This window comes from Arvicanthis niloticus, chromosome 9 (genome assembly GCF_011762505.2).
Source record: "Arvicanthis niloticus isolate mArvNil1 chromosome 9, mArvNil1.pat.X, whole genome shotgun sequence".
NCBI lineage: Eukaryota > Metazoa > Chordata > Mammalia > Rodentia > Muridae > Arvicanthis > Arvicanthis niloticus.
The window spans coordinates 53,163,386-53,177,955 of NC_047666.1; the positions used below are offsets into that span (position 1 = coordinate 53,163,386).

The 14,570-nt window shown below is 44.6% G+C and overlaps 1 protein-coding gene across 3 annotated transcripts in view; it reads right to left on the minus strand.

Moving 5' to 3' along the window:
* Positions 1–644: 644 nt before the first annotated feature.
* LOC143443505 (uncharacterized) overlaps positions 645–14,570 on the minus strand; it is a 44,572-nt gene continuing 30,646 nt past the window's right edge. For 2 of the 3 annotated variants that reach the window (XR_013112568.1, XR_013112569.1), the window contains one exon: positions 645–1,894. The gene's annotated coding sequence lies outside the window, so the exon portion shown is untranslated. The remainder of the gene's footprint in view (positions 1,895–14,570) is intronic. The other variant, XR_013112570.1, reaches the window with a different exon arrangement.

The following is a 14,570-nucleotide window of genomic DNA, read 5'->3' on the forward strand; positions in this document are numbered from 1 at the left end:
CATATCTCTCAAGGGCACATCCCCAAAGAACTAACTTTTGGGGCCTGGGGGGCAATCTTCTAAGGATGCCAAGGCTTCAACACAGGACTTCTGGGAAACATTCAAAGTTTAAATCAATGCAGGCTGTAATCGGCACATAGGAGAGAAGACCTCCACAGCACGGGTGGTGTGATGGTTTGTATATGCTCAGCCAAGAGAGTGGCACTATTAGAAGGTGTGGCCATGTTCAAGTAGGGATGGCCTTTTGGAAATAGGCGTGGCACTGTGGGTGTGGGCCTTAAGAACCTTATCTTAGCTGTCTGGAAGCTAGTATTCTGCTAGCAGCTTTCAGATGAAGATGTAGAACTTTCAGCTCCTCCTGCACCATGCCTCCCTGGATGCTGCCATGTTCCCACCTTGATGATAATGGATTGAACCTCTGAATCTGTAAGCCAGTCCCAATTAAATGTTTTTATAAGAGTTGCCTTGGTCATGGTGTCTGTTCACAGCAGTAAAACCCTAACTAAGACAGGCAGCCATCATCTACTCACTGTGGGCTGGATGGACAGGAAGACAGATGGAGGATGACAATCTCTTCCCACCTGAGCTGAGACGTTCGTGGTCTTAGTTACTCTTCTGTGAATGTGATAAGAGCACAAGGAAACTTACAGAAGGAGGAGTTTATTTGAAACTTCAAGCCTACACCCAGTGGCATACTTCCTCCAACAAGGCTACATCTCCGAAACCTCCCCAACAGTACCGTCACTTGGAGACCAAGTGTTCAAATCCCCAAGACTATGGGGGGCATTTCATTCAAACCATCACACCTGTCTGGGACCACTCTCCTAGGCTTTCATTTTTAGCCTCCAGACTTGGACTGAAGGACACCAGCTTTGTGGCTCTTTGGCTTATCGAGAGACGCTTGTGGTGAGTCTCAGACTCCAAAGGTACGGGAGCGGGTTGCTGTAGCACGCCTCTTCTTCCACCCATATATATATTTATCCCATGGTTCTGGTTCTGCTTCTCTGGAGGATGTAACAGTGCTTTTCACCCGACAGGTCCAAACTCCAGATGTCTGCTACAATCTGATGTGCTGTCCGTGATGCCGGGCAGGTCTGTGCAGGGTGGAAAACAGTTTCACATAGCGCTCAGGCAACCTTCAGATCCTCAGCTTCTGGCTCCCTCGAGGGTCATGTTACAGTAATACTCATATTTTATTCATTTAGAAAACCTGCTTTTAGACATGGCCTATATGGCATTTCTAAAAGCCCCTCTGGGGAACATCCACATGGTCTCCCAAATCAGTCTGGTGAACTGCTTCCAGAAAATGGAGTGGCCAGTGCCTTGTTCACAGGTTCACTGTGGAGCCATAAGGAACCATGACACCCACTGTGCTCTGGGGAACCCACAGTACAAGTGACATGAGATGACATTAGTCTGTGACTATAAATGATGAAAAACAAGCTTAAAAACAAACAAACAAACAAACAACAACACCGGCAACAAAAAACCCAAACCAAGATAGGTTCGTTTCGATTTTGCCTTAGCAGACAAGTTCTTGCTGAATTGCTGGTCTGGCCTTGAATTCCTATATCTGGCTGATCTGTGCAGCCTCAGGTTCCAGGGTAGCCTGGATTAAAGATAGGTACCATGAAATCCAGCTGGGAGGAAGAATTTTTAATATTTTCAATAAAAGGAAATAATAGACAGGTCTGGTGAGATGGCTCAGTAAAGTGCTTACATTGCAAGTGCGGATCTGAGTTTAATACCAGGAGCTGGAGGCACATGTCTATGACTTCATCACTTGGGAGACAGAGAGAGGAGGGTCCCTGGAGCTCACTGACCAGTTCAGCCCTACTTGGGGAAGTTCCAGGCTGAGGAGAGACCCTTTCTCAAACCAAAAGATGTAAGGTACCTGAAAAAAATGACATCAAGATTATTCTCTGACCTTTACAAAACTGCATGCACATGCCAACATACACAAGTACACATACATGCATACACACACACACACACAATGTCAAATGTATGAGGAAGTTTGTAATAAGTTAATTCCAACATAAACCTTATGCAATGCATATGTGTATTAAAACATCACACAGTACCCTATAAATATGTACAATTTTTAGATCTTTACTTATCATTTAAAAAATAAAATTTGAGGGCTGGAGAGATGGGTCAGCAATTAAGAGTACTCGCTGCTCTGGCAGAGGACTGGAGTTTGGGTCCTAGCACCTTCAAAGGTGCTGTACAAATACCTGTAAACTCTAACTCCAGGAGATCTAGTGCTCTCTTTTGGCCCTTGCTGGCACCAGGCATGCACATGGTGCACAGGCATACACGCAGGCAAAACACCTATACACATAAAATGAATATTTTGTTCAAAGAGAAGGTAACAACAAAAGAGATGAAGTGAAAGGCCCGGCTATATACTGAACACCAACTACACTCCAGGCTCTCACAGACCTGTTCTCCTTTAATCCCTCCGACAACCCTTGGGGGCGTGTATTATGATCTACACTTTACAGACAGCACAGAGGCCCAGAGGTGTTTTGTACTAACTCAGTGGGTAAGCAACAGATCCTGAATTTAAAAATTTTTAATTTATTTTTATTCTACTTTTTGGTACTAGGGATGGAGCCCAGAATGCTCCCACTGAGCGAGGCACAGTCCCAGCCCCAAGTGCTGAGCCCAACATTGTTTTTCATTTACTTGTTGCCTTCCCAGCCAAAGTGAGATCAGCTCTGTTTGGCATTAGCCCCTAGCCAAAAGCACACCTTTATACACGAAAGATACTCAGAGTTGAGTGACTATGAAAGCCTGTCTCTGTCTCTTGGAGACCCCTGGTCCTAGAGGGCTGAGGTCATTAGCACAGGACAGTATTAGGACCTGGCTTCATAGACAGTTTAAATACCCATGTACTGCAGAATATGACTACACTTGGAGACGGGCATGTACACGTGTGTATGTGTGCTATTATTGTTCTTTTTATTGTTAGCTGACAAAATAAGGTTTCAGCTTATGTGGTCCATAATGGAAATCCCAGTACTTAATCAACATGTGTGTGAGTGTGTGTGTGTGTGTGTGTGTGTGTGTGTGTGTGTGTGTGTGTGTGATTCAAAAGTTCAAGCATATACTTGGTTATGTAGAGTGAAAAATTATAAAGACCATTTTATAAGATATATGTAGACTTTTTCTTTGCCCTTAGACCTGGGCAGAAAAACGCAGGTCCCAGAACTCGGAACTGAAAATAATATTTCAGGCCTTCACTACCCCAGGACACTTGCTGGATGGATTACATTCCTCAAGCCTCAGGCAGTAGGCCCACCTATGGGTGGGAGAGGCCCAAGGCAGGAAGACACATTCCTGACCACAGATAAAGATGCAAGCCACCTAGGTGGGGCTATAGCTGGAAGAAGTGAAGATAGTTAATCTGAAATAGTTGGTAAATGACAGGGTGGGACACAATGACATGATAAAAACACATTTTTGAGAAAAATGATTGTACTGAGTAATTTCCATGGCTATTAACCTTTCAGGGTGGGTTTCTCTGGAATGTTTCGCTATTCTTATGTTATGTATCCTTGGCAACCCCTCACCCCCTTCCCACTCCCCTGGTTTGTGGTTTTTCCCTTTAAAACCCTCCTCAGACTGGCGGGCGGGGTCGAACTCTACTCCTGCGTGAGTATGTAGTCAGACCGCTGGCTGCCAGCTCTCTTCCCTAATAAACCTCTGCTGATTGCATCCAGGTATGGTTTCTTGTGATTCTTGGGTGGTCGTAATTTCCTGAGACTTGAGGAAGGGTCTCCCGAGTATGGGGGTCTTCATTTATAGTGAGCTGTAGGCTAGTCTGGGAACCTGACTTTTAAAAAATTAGTCATTAAGGTGGGCCCTGATTGGATATTATCAGTGTCCTCATAAGAGAAGGGAGCTTTGGATACCACACAAGGATGGCCACATAAGAAAAGAAGCCATCTAAGTGAGAACTAATTCTGCCAACACTGTGGGCTCAGGCTTCTAACATCTGGGATGGGTGAAAATAGATTTTTTCATGTTCAGACCACTGTCTGTGGCCCTTTGTGATGGCTGTTCTATGCAGTCAGGAAGCACTGGGGAGGGAACGTCTGCTTCCTGCTGTTTAAAAACCTGGGAACACACGTGCAGAGAGACCTGGCAAGGTTCCCACCCATCTTCACACAGCTTTCCTCTCACAGACAAATGATCACCCTGCTCAGGACGCCTGCCAGGGGCTCTTAGTCTTTCTCCTGGCATGAACCCAGAGGGCTTTGGGTTTCTGGTTTGCTCACCTAGCCAGGCTTTTCTGCCCCTTGCCTTTTTGCATTGTGCTTAAACACCCTGTGAATCACGAAACCTGGCTTTGATAGAGCCAGGCCAAAAAAAAAGGCAGTTTCCCCAGGTGAATCATCAGCACTGAATGACTAAAGCCACGGGTGGAATCACCTGCCACCGGAGGATCAATGGGGACAAGCCACAAAGAAGAGGAGAGAGGTCTGGGGAGAGGAGGGAGCCCCACTCTCTGTCCTCCTCTTCTAGCCTTACAAAGTAGGTCAGCTCTAGTGAAGCTGCCTCCAGCAGGCAGGAGGGAGATGGGCTGTGCTGCGTGGGAGGGCACGACTCTGGGCGCACATTGAGATGCCATCTGTAATTGCAGACTCCGAAAGCTGAAAGATCTTAAAGATCATCTTGTCTAATTCTCTTGTTCCGCAGATGGTGATGCTGAGCCCAGAGGGAGAAAAGGGGGACTTTTCCTAAGGTCATGAATTCCAAGGGGGACAGAGCTTGAGGGAGGTCAGGTGTCTTGGTCAGTGCCCTCTTGTGGGTGCCACATCAGCTTGGAATCAGTACTCAGGTGTCTAGATTTTTCTTTGCTTTTTTTGACTCATGTTTCTCCCTTCTGCAATAAGAATACAGACTGGTATTCAGTGTGCCTTTGGTTCTGAAGGGTCAAAGGAGTTCATGCAAGTCACCCCATTAGCATACAAAAAGCTCACTAAATGTTGGTTATTATTGTGATTTTTTGGCCTTATTTATTTATAGAGGGTCTTATGTAGCCTGAGCTGACCTCAAACTCCCTTCGTGGCTGAGGATGACCTTGAACTTCTGATCCTCTTGCACCCACTTCTCAAATGCTGGGATCACAGGTAAGTACCACTATACCCAGTCTGCATGTTAGGCACTCTCTCAACTTATCCACATATGGGCCATGATGATGAATTTTTATTATTACTAAGAACCAAGTGTTAGAAGCAGCAAAGATTCAGGGAGTTGCCCCTGCCTAAGTTTCACTTCTAAAATTAAGTGTAACAAACACTCAATACAGAAAACCTGGAAAACATATAAGAACAAGCAAGTAATAAAAATAACAACCTAGGCAACCAGAAATACCCTCTTTGACATATGGTGTATGTTTTTACAGACCTTTTTTTCCCCCCTCTGCCTCTCTTCCTCACTTTCCTAGGTTTGTCATTTTTCACCCACAACATTAGCCTCAAGCAGAGTGAGGGGCAGGGTAATTAACAACTTGAGCTCTGTGTTGAGATAGCCTGGTTTCCAATGTCACTTTTACCATTTGCCAGCTGTGTGGCCCGGGGCATCTCTGTTAACCTTTCTGTGCCTGATTCGCCACCTGTTGTCCAAGTCTCTGCCCTTTGCAGCCAAGAGCAGTTCCTGGTGCAAGTGTGAGGATCAAGTGTAGTGACATATAAGGTTTCTAGAGAGGTGCTGGGTACGGTCTGACATATCTCTGTCACTAGAGCTATCTATGGAAGCACACACAGTGCTATTGTTAGCAGCGCGTGTCCCTTGTTATTCTTGTAGGTGGTACCTAGGTTTTTCCCTGTCCAAAATAATATGACCCCCTAAATCCTCTCAGCCACACATTTTTGAATCTCTTCTATGTTTATGAAAACACATCCCTAGAAATGGAATTGCTGGGTTATAAGTAACATATATGCCAAATCTTTGCTGGGCTTGGTGGCGCCAACCTGTAATCCCAACACATGGGAAGCTGATGCAGGAGGATTGTGTTCAAAGCCAGGCTATGACATATAGCAAGACCCTGGCTCAAGGAAAAAAATTATGAAAAAAAGTGCAAGTTTAAGTGTGAGCGCAAGAGTCTCTGGGGACTCCAGATGAGAGCAGGGGACACAGGGCACATTTGCAGACTTGGGGATGTGTTTAGTTGTGGAGTAATCTGTGCATATCTGCTGGGTTTGTGTCAATTTGACACAAACTAGACTCATCAGAGCGGAAGGAGCCTCAGTTGAGGAATGGTCTCCATGAGATCCAGCTGTAAGGCATTTTCTCAATTAGTGATCAATGGGAGAAGGCCCAGCCCATTGTGGGTGGTGTCACCCCTGGAATGGTGGTTCTGGGTTCTATAAGCAGGCTGAACAAGCCAGGGGAGGTAAACCAGTAAGCAGCACCCTTCCATCAGTTCCTCACTTCAGTTTCCTGCCCTGCTTGAGTTCCTGTCCTAATTTCCTTTGGTGATAATTCCTTTGATGATGATAAGCCAAATAAAGCCTTTCCTCTTCAGCTTGCCTTTTGGTCATGGTGTTTCATCGCAGCAACAGAAACCCTAGTGATGACAGCTGGAGGTGTTACCCAGGTCTCAGCTTTCTTCAGCCTAGCAGCATGGTTTCCAGTGTTCACTCATGCTAGTGTCTTGTTGATTGGTGCTTTTGTTTCATATCCAAGAAGTAAGCAAGAGTACAGTGAAGCCACCAAACTAGACCATTCCGTGGATAAAAGAAAAAAGTTTTATTGGGGGATCAAACTGCCAGGCTTTTTCTCAAGGGCAGAGAATAGTAATTGGTGGGGATTGAAAGAAGCCTTGTCAGTTTTATGGGAAGGAGGTAGCAGCAGGTGGAAGTTGTGCAAGCCAGCGAGCTTCAAGAGATTATTGAGGAACACTGAGTTTAAGTGTTCTATTTACCTGATAAAACCCTTTTGTTTACCTGGTCAGTGTTCTGCCTGAGCTGAGCTCAGACTGCCATGTAACACACTGTCAGTGGCATTGACATTTTAGAGACCACTTTGGAACTAACACAATGAATTTACTATTGTGAAACATTCTTGATTAAGAAGCACCTTTGTTGTTTTAAAGAATGGCTCGATGGCTAAAGTAAAAGGAGACCCGGAAACCCCTCCATAAAAGGAAGGTAACCATGGAAATTAGTACCAGAGCAGAACATTACTACACTGGAGTGAGATACCTGTCTGAAGGGCCTGATCTCTCTGTCCTGCACTTCCTGATGGAGACAGCGAATTTGCAAATTTGCAGTAGTTAGTTTTTAAAGGCTTAGGGTACCAGGCAGGTGCTTCCTTGGAATAATGAGGATGGAAAGGGAGAATAGAAATATTTCAAGCATTTACTTACTTACTTATTTATTTATTTTGCATTGTGGGGAGGATGTGGTGGAGGAGGCATGTGACTTTATGTGAAGAACTTGGGGTCAGGGGAGATAACTCCTTTGTGAAGGGCACTTGTGAAGACTTGGGTTTGATTCCCAGCTCCCACACAGCAGCTCACAACCAACTGTAACTCTAGTTTCAAGAGATCCAGTGCCCTCTTCTGGCCTTCCAGTGTACTACACACATGTGATGAACAAATGAACACACATGTAAAACACTGGTACACATAAACTAAAACATTTCTAAAAAAGAATCTGTGAACTGAGGCTGGTGGGATAGCTCAGTGCATGAAGGTGCTTGCTGCAGGGCCCGATAATCCGAATTTTATCCCAGATCTCACAAGGGGTAGGGAAAGAAATGACTCCTCTGACCTCTGAAGATGTGCCACAACATATGCAAGCTCAGATACCTTTCAGTGAGTGACTCTCTTGAGCCAAGTAACTATCATCTTGGGAAGTGGATTATCCCATCTGAACCTCATGGAGGAGTGGGGAGGGTACAGGAGGGAGTCCAGCCATTCACTACCACCTGTTTTATTCAACACTTTCTTAATTTTCTGTGACCTTAGGAAGGGGCTAGATTACATGGGCCAGAGAAGTCTTGGATGTGGAGGTTCTTCTATGCAGCTGTTTTCCAGGTTTGGTCTGTTGTGGGGAGGGGCATCCACATCCCTGTAGGTAACTCCTCCCTTATGCTCTATAAGGAAGCCCAATGAACTCATTCATTGGTTCCCCAGACTCAACTTTGGAGGAATCACACCTTGGTTTATTGTTGGAACAGTAGGAGAGGGAATGAATATTGCTTATGTTTCCCTTGTGGAAGAAATTTTAGCAAAATACACACACACACACACACACACACACACAGAGAGAGAGAGAGAGAGAGAGATCCTGTAAGTTTGCCTCCTAAAGTTGTGTCTATAACCACCATGTTCCTGAGTTTGAAAAACAGTAACTAGAATTGCCTAGCTAGGAATGAAAGAAACTCATACTGTCATTGGATCTTCACAGTAAATTGGTATCATAGGCTTGCAATCCCAGCTCCAGAGAAGACTGATGCAGGAGGATATCAAGTTCAAGGCCTATTTGAGTGTAGTGGTTTGAATAAAAATGGTCCCCATAGGCTCATATATTTGAATGCTTGGTCCCTAATTGGTGAGACTGTTTTAGGAAGGATTAGGAGGTGTGGTCTTATTGGAGGAGTTGTGTAACTGGGGGTGGGTCTTGAGGTTTTGAAAGCCCATGCCAGGCCCAGTCTCACTGTCTGTCTCCAACTTGCAAATTAGATGTAAGCTCTCAGATTCTGCCATACCTGCCTGACTGCTGCCATGGTCCCTGTCATGATGGTCCTAGACTCACCGTCTGAAACTGTAAGCAAGTATGGTGCCTTGTCACAGTGATAGAAAAGAAACTAAGACATCTGGCTACAGATTAAGTTCAAAGGCAGCCTAGGTAACTAAGAGAGACCTTGTCTCAAAATAAATAAATAAATAAATAAATAAATAAATAAATAAAATAAAAAGAGGACTAGGGATACAGTGCAGTGGGAGGATGGTAACCAAATGTGGCTGAAGCCCTAGGTGCAATCCTCAGCACTAGGGAAGAAAATGGAGGCTCCTGGAATGCTCACCTCTACCTGGCAGGTGCAGACAACAGGACCTAAGCAGAATGAGGTAATGTCCAAGGCTGGGACCATTGAGAAGCCACAGAGCTGGGATTTGTAAGCCAGGAGATCCAGCTCTGAGTGTGAGCTGCATCCATGTGGAACCTCATGTACTAGTTACTGCCTGCACTTCTAACTATCCTCATGCTCACAGCTGTGATACACAGCTCAGTTGCCAGATTCCCCTTGGCCTCTCTGATCCTTGCCTGACAATAGGATTTTCATCTTGCCAATTGGATCCTGCTTTGACCTTGCTTCGTGGACTGGTGACTTTGAGACTTTGAAGGCACCAATGTCTTGTGGTAGGATGTGGGCAGCTGGGGGTCCCTTTGTTGTGGCTCTTACATTCAATTCCTCCCAGGGTCACTTTGCTGCGGCTGCCTGATTTGTTATTTTACTGTCCTCTGCATTTATGTAGCCGTTCATTTGTGATGCATTTTTCTCAGAGGGTTCAGACAGCCCTGACACTGACTGGCAGGCCAGTGATTCTGCCTGCCAGGAGGACCTGGAATTGACAATAAGTAGAAATAAGAAATGCTGACCCACTTTTGTGCCATCCAATGGAGCACAGACAGCCACAACTTGATGGTGTCCTACTCTGTAGAAGGTCTTTCTCAGGCCCAACAGGAAACTTAGAGATGGGAGTGGGTTAGGGATAGGGTAAGTGACTGTGTGTGTTGAGAGTGGAGAAAGGTAAAGAGGATTCCGGCAGTGCAGCAGCCATTAATTACTAGAGAGTAATTAATTAATTAATGTCTACATAGAGACAGGGTTTCTCTCTGTAGTCCTGGCTGTCCTGGAACTCCCAGGACTCTCTGTTAGACCAAGTGGGCCTCAAACTCACAGAGATCCACCTGCCTCTGCTTCATGAGTGTTGGAATTAAAGGCATGTGCCACCAGTGCCCAGAGGTTTTAAAATGTTTATGTGTGACTTTAAAAACAACAATTTGACTACAGGAAAGGGTAGAAGTTATGTTTGCATGACATTGTGCAGGTTTCAGAAAGCATTGGTTGTCTACTTAAAAAAAAAAAAAACAGGAAGTGGGGATCAGTCACAGAAGAGGACTCTGATGTAAGGATTTAAGCACAGAGAAAAGATTTAAGCAGTCAAGAAAGGGCACAGACAATCCAGCTCCCACTGCACTTTCTGAGCTTATCCCATCGGGAAACTTCGGGAGTCTAGTATCAAACTCTTGCTTCAGAGTCACCCCCACCCTCAACACACACACACACACACACACACACACACACAAAGTGGAAGAGCTGGGTCTGTTTACTCTAGCTGCCATGCATGCCTATAAAGCAGGGTTAGTTACAGCTTGCTATTCTGCTCAGTAGAGACTTTCACGGCTTAGGAGAAATCCTTTAGAGAGAGAACTATAGATACTGGGAAGGCAGCGGGTTTACATCTGACTGGTAATGCACATGGGCAGGCATTGACAATGCATCTTGCAGAAGTGTCAAAGTTAGACTTAACTGTTAACTTTGACACAGCCTAGAATCACCTGAAATTAAGAGTTTCAACAGAGTAATTGGCAGGTTGCTTTATGGGCATGTCTAGAAGGATTGTCTTAATTGTTAGTTGATATAGGGGGGTCCAGTCCACTATGGGAGGTACTGTTCTCTGGGCAGACAGTCTTGGGCTGTACAAAAAGGCTAACTGAGCATGAGCCTGCAAGAAGCATTCATCTATTGTTCCTGCCTCGAGTTCCTGCCCTGATTTCCCTCAATGACAGACTATGACCTGCAAGTGTAAGGTAAACAAAGCCTTTCTTCCCTGCCTCAGTTCATTTTCTATTGCTGTGATAAAATACCTTGACCAAGGAAACATATGGAAGGAAGTGTTTAATTGGGGTTTACAGTTCCAGAGGGATAGGAATCCATCTATCAGGCAAGAAGTGCTCACACACTAAACCACACAGTGAGTAAAGAGCATACTAGGGTGGTGGGAAGCTTTTGAAAAGTTAAGCCTGTTCCCAGTGACACTACTCCTCAACAAGGTCATACCTCCTAATCTTCCCCAAACAGCCGACTGGCAACCAAGTATTCAAATATCTGAGATTTATAGGCATCTCATTCAAACCACTGGCCAGAGTGTTTTATCAGAATGACAGAATGCAACCAGGACAGAAAGTGACTGTCTTGGTGGGCCCAGAACTAAGAAGGCCCTCCTCAAAAAACCAGAATGAGGCAGTCACCTTAAGTCAGAAAACAAAGCAACAGTGGACCCAAAGCCCATCCATCACCTACCTATGGATGTAGCTTGGAGATAGAGTGTATGCTTAGCATGTTTGAGTTTGGATTTGGGTTTGATCCTCAGAACTGAACACCACCTCCACCATCAATAGATGCACGCACAAATAACCCCCAAACCAAAAATCTATGTGAAAAAAAGGATCATTAAAGGCTTCTTTAATGATAAAAATGTTCTAGACCCAGCAGTGACAATTGCACATGGCACAATCATCCATTGAATGTGACACTTTAGATGAATGGTTTTTATGGAGTGTAAATCATGCCTCATCAAAAATGACTCTCAAGGACAGATATAATAATAGATCAATGAAACAGAATTGGGAAGCCAGAAATGAAATCATATCTTTACGACCAATTGGCTTTTGACACATATTGGATTTAGGGCCCAATTGATAATCTAGGATGATCTCATCCTAAAACCATTAGCCTAATTACTTCTGTAAAGACCACTGTTAAAATACTGTAGCATTTCTAGAGGTTTCTGAGGATTAGGGAATGTTTATATCTTTTGGGAAGCCATCAATCAATCCATTATACCTGTCATTTTATAGATGAGAAGACTGAGTCACTTGCTGAAGCAATAGAGATAGTAATAGGAGGACAGAGGTGCGAGCCTAAGCATGTTCTTCAAAGCCATGTTCTTAACCACCAAGAGATGAAGGGATAAGTCCAGATAAGATCTTTCCAGTTGCATGATGAGGGATGAATAGGATAAGAAGAGATAGGTAGCATACAGACAATCCAGAACTTTCTAAGACAATCTTGGAAAGATACTGAGGAAATGTTAGTCCATGAAGGTCTGGACTACACAGCAAAAGATGAATGGAGAAATGGTGTACTGTCTGGCTTTATGTCAACTTGACCCAAGCTAGAGTCATCTGAGGGGAGGGATTTTCAGTTGAGAAATGGTCTCCATGAGATCCAACTTTAAGGCATTTTCTCAATTAGTGATCAATAGGGGGTGGAGTGGCCAGGTAGTCCACTATTGGTGGTACTATTCCTGATCTGGTAGTCCTGGGTTCTATAAGAAAGCAGCCTGTAAGCAGCACCCCTATATCAGCTTCTGAATCAGCTCCTCCCTCCAGGATCTTGCTGTTTGTGTTCCTGTCCTGACTTCCTTCAATAATGAACAGCAATATGGAAGTATAAGCCAAATAAATCATTTCCTCCCCAACTTGCTTTTTGGTGGTGGTGTTTTATTGCAGCAATAGAAATTCTAACTAAGACAAATGGGTAACAAATCTTACATCCCACCTCAGCCATTTATTCTTACCCAGTCTTCTGTTGGGTCAACCATATAGTTCTTTCAGGCTTTAGCTATCAAAATTTATTCTTTTGGAGACTTGATCATGCCTATCCAGCCCACTATGATGAATATGAGATATGTTACTAAGGGTGTAGCTTGGAAGCTTCTTGTTCCTTACTCTCTTCCTGTACATACATTTTTAAAAGCTGGTAAAAACCAAACCTATAGCCATGATCTGGTTTTCAGTATGTATCTTAGCTGTGGATGGATGCTATCACAAAGTGCCACAACAGAATGATTGAAAAACACCAAAGGGATTGCTGACAGTTATGAAGGCTGAAATCAGAATAGTCATTGGTGTAGGCTCTAGTTTGATCTGAGTTCAAAAGTGGAGACTAATGTTGCTGAAGACATTAGTGAGAAAGGATTCCTTTTTGCTTGTCATTTAATTCTTTTAAGACCTTTTAAGATTGAATGGGCCAACCCACACTGGAAAGGCACTTTGTCTTACTTAATCTGCCTATTCAGATGCTAGTCATACCCAGAAATAACTTCACAGACCCCTAAGAAGGAATAGTACTCGACCAATCTGGGCACTCTGTGGCCCAGGCAACTTGACACACAGAAATTAACTGTTAAAATGCATCTTAGTTGACTTTAGATGCCCTAGCAAAACACCTTAGATTTTCTCGTTTAAACAATGAAAATTCATTTTTTTCACAGCTCTAGAATCTGGAAATCTGTTATCAGGGAGTTGTTATGATTGGCTTTTGGCCAGGGCTCTAATATGGATCACAAACGACTACCTTCTCACTCTGTCTCTCTGGCAGGCAGAGAAAACACTTTAAGATTCTCCCTCTCCCTCTCCCTCTCCCTCTCCCTCTCCCTCTCCCTCTCCCTCTCCCTCTCCCTCTCCCTCTCCCCTCCCCTCCCCTCCCCTCCCTCTCCCTCTCCCTCCCCTCCCCCTCCCCTCCCCCTCCCCTCCCCTCCCTCCCCTCTCCCCTCCCTCTCTCTCCCTGTCCTTCTCCCTCTCCCTCTCCCTCCTCCTCCCCCCACCCTCTCTCCTGGGGATTGACTCTAAGGCTTCACTTATGCCAGGCAAACACCCTACTACTGAGCCATATTCTCAGCCCTCTCCTCTTCTTCTTACACAGTATGTATGTGGGGAAAGCTATCTTTTACCCTCTATGCACTAAAGTGTCTGGAATCTGGGACCACAGCTCAAAGGCCAACTCCTCAAATCTAGACCCTGCCTTTTTTTTTTTTTTTTTTTAAACTTTTGGCCTGTGTTGAATAACCTCACGATTGTGCTCTGCCCTGTCAGATACCTGTGGCCTCATAAACTTATTTGAGACATAAAAGCAATGGTTACACTCACTAAAGTCGTGGATTTTGTACAAACAATGACACTAAGATCTGAATCTGAGGCTGTAGATCCAGGTACATCTCTAGAGAAAGAACACTGGTGTGGAGTCCAGCAGATACGGGATCGATCATGCTGTGGCTCAGCCATTTACTAGCTCTGATACTTTGGCCATGTCATCAATCCATTGAGCCCACATGGTGTCATCTATGAGAAAGAATTATGAAACATACTTCATGCTGAGGGGATTCAATGAATCAGTGCCTCAGAGCTGCCCCGTGAGCTTTCTGAATTTGACTTGCTTGCTAGTAGAGATAAACCCAAGAAAAACCCAAGTGATAGAATGAGACATTCCCTGAAGGAAGCAACACGAACTTTTGGGAGAAACGCTGCTGTCTATAACCCTCCCACAACTGGAGGGATATTTGGGCTGAATATCAAATGTTCTCTCTCCTGCTTCCAGCCTATGCAGAAGCAGCATCCTGATGGAATTACATGTCACTCTAATTATGTGTCATTCGTTTGGCTCCCTGGATCTAGTCTTTTCCATTCCCATCACCTAACCCCCACATCCTCAACCTCACCTCCGATGGGGAATCCAAGGAGGCCAAGGTCAGGGGAGCACAT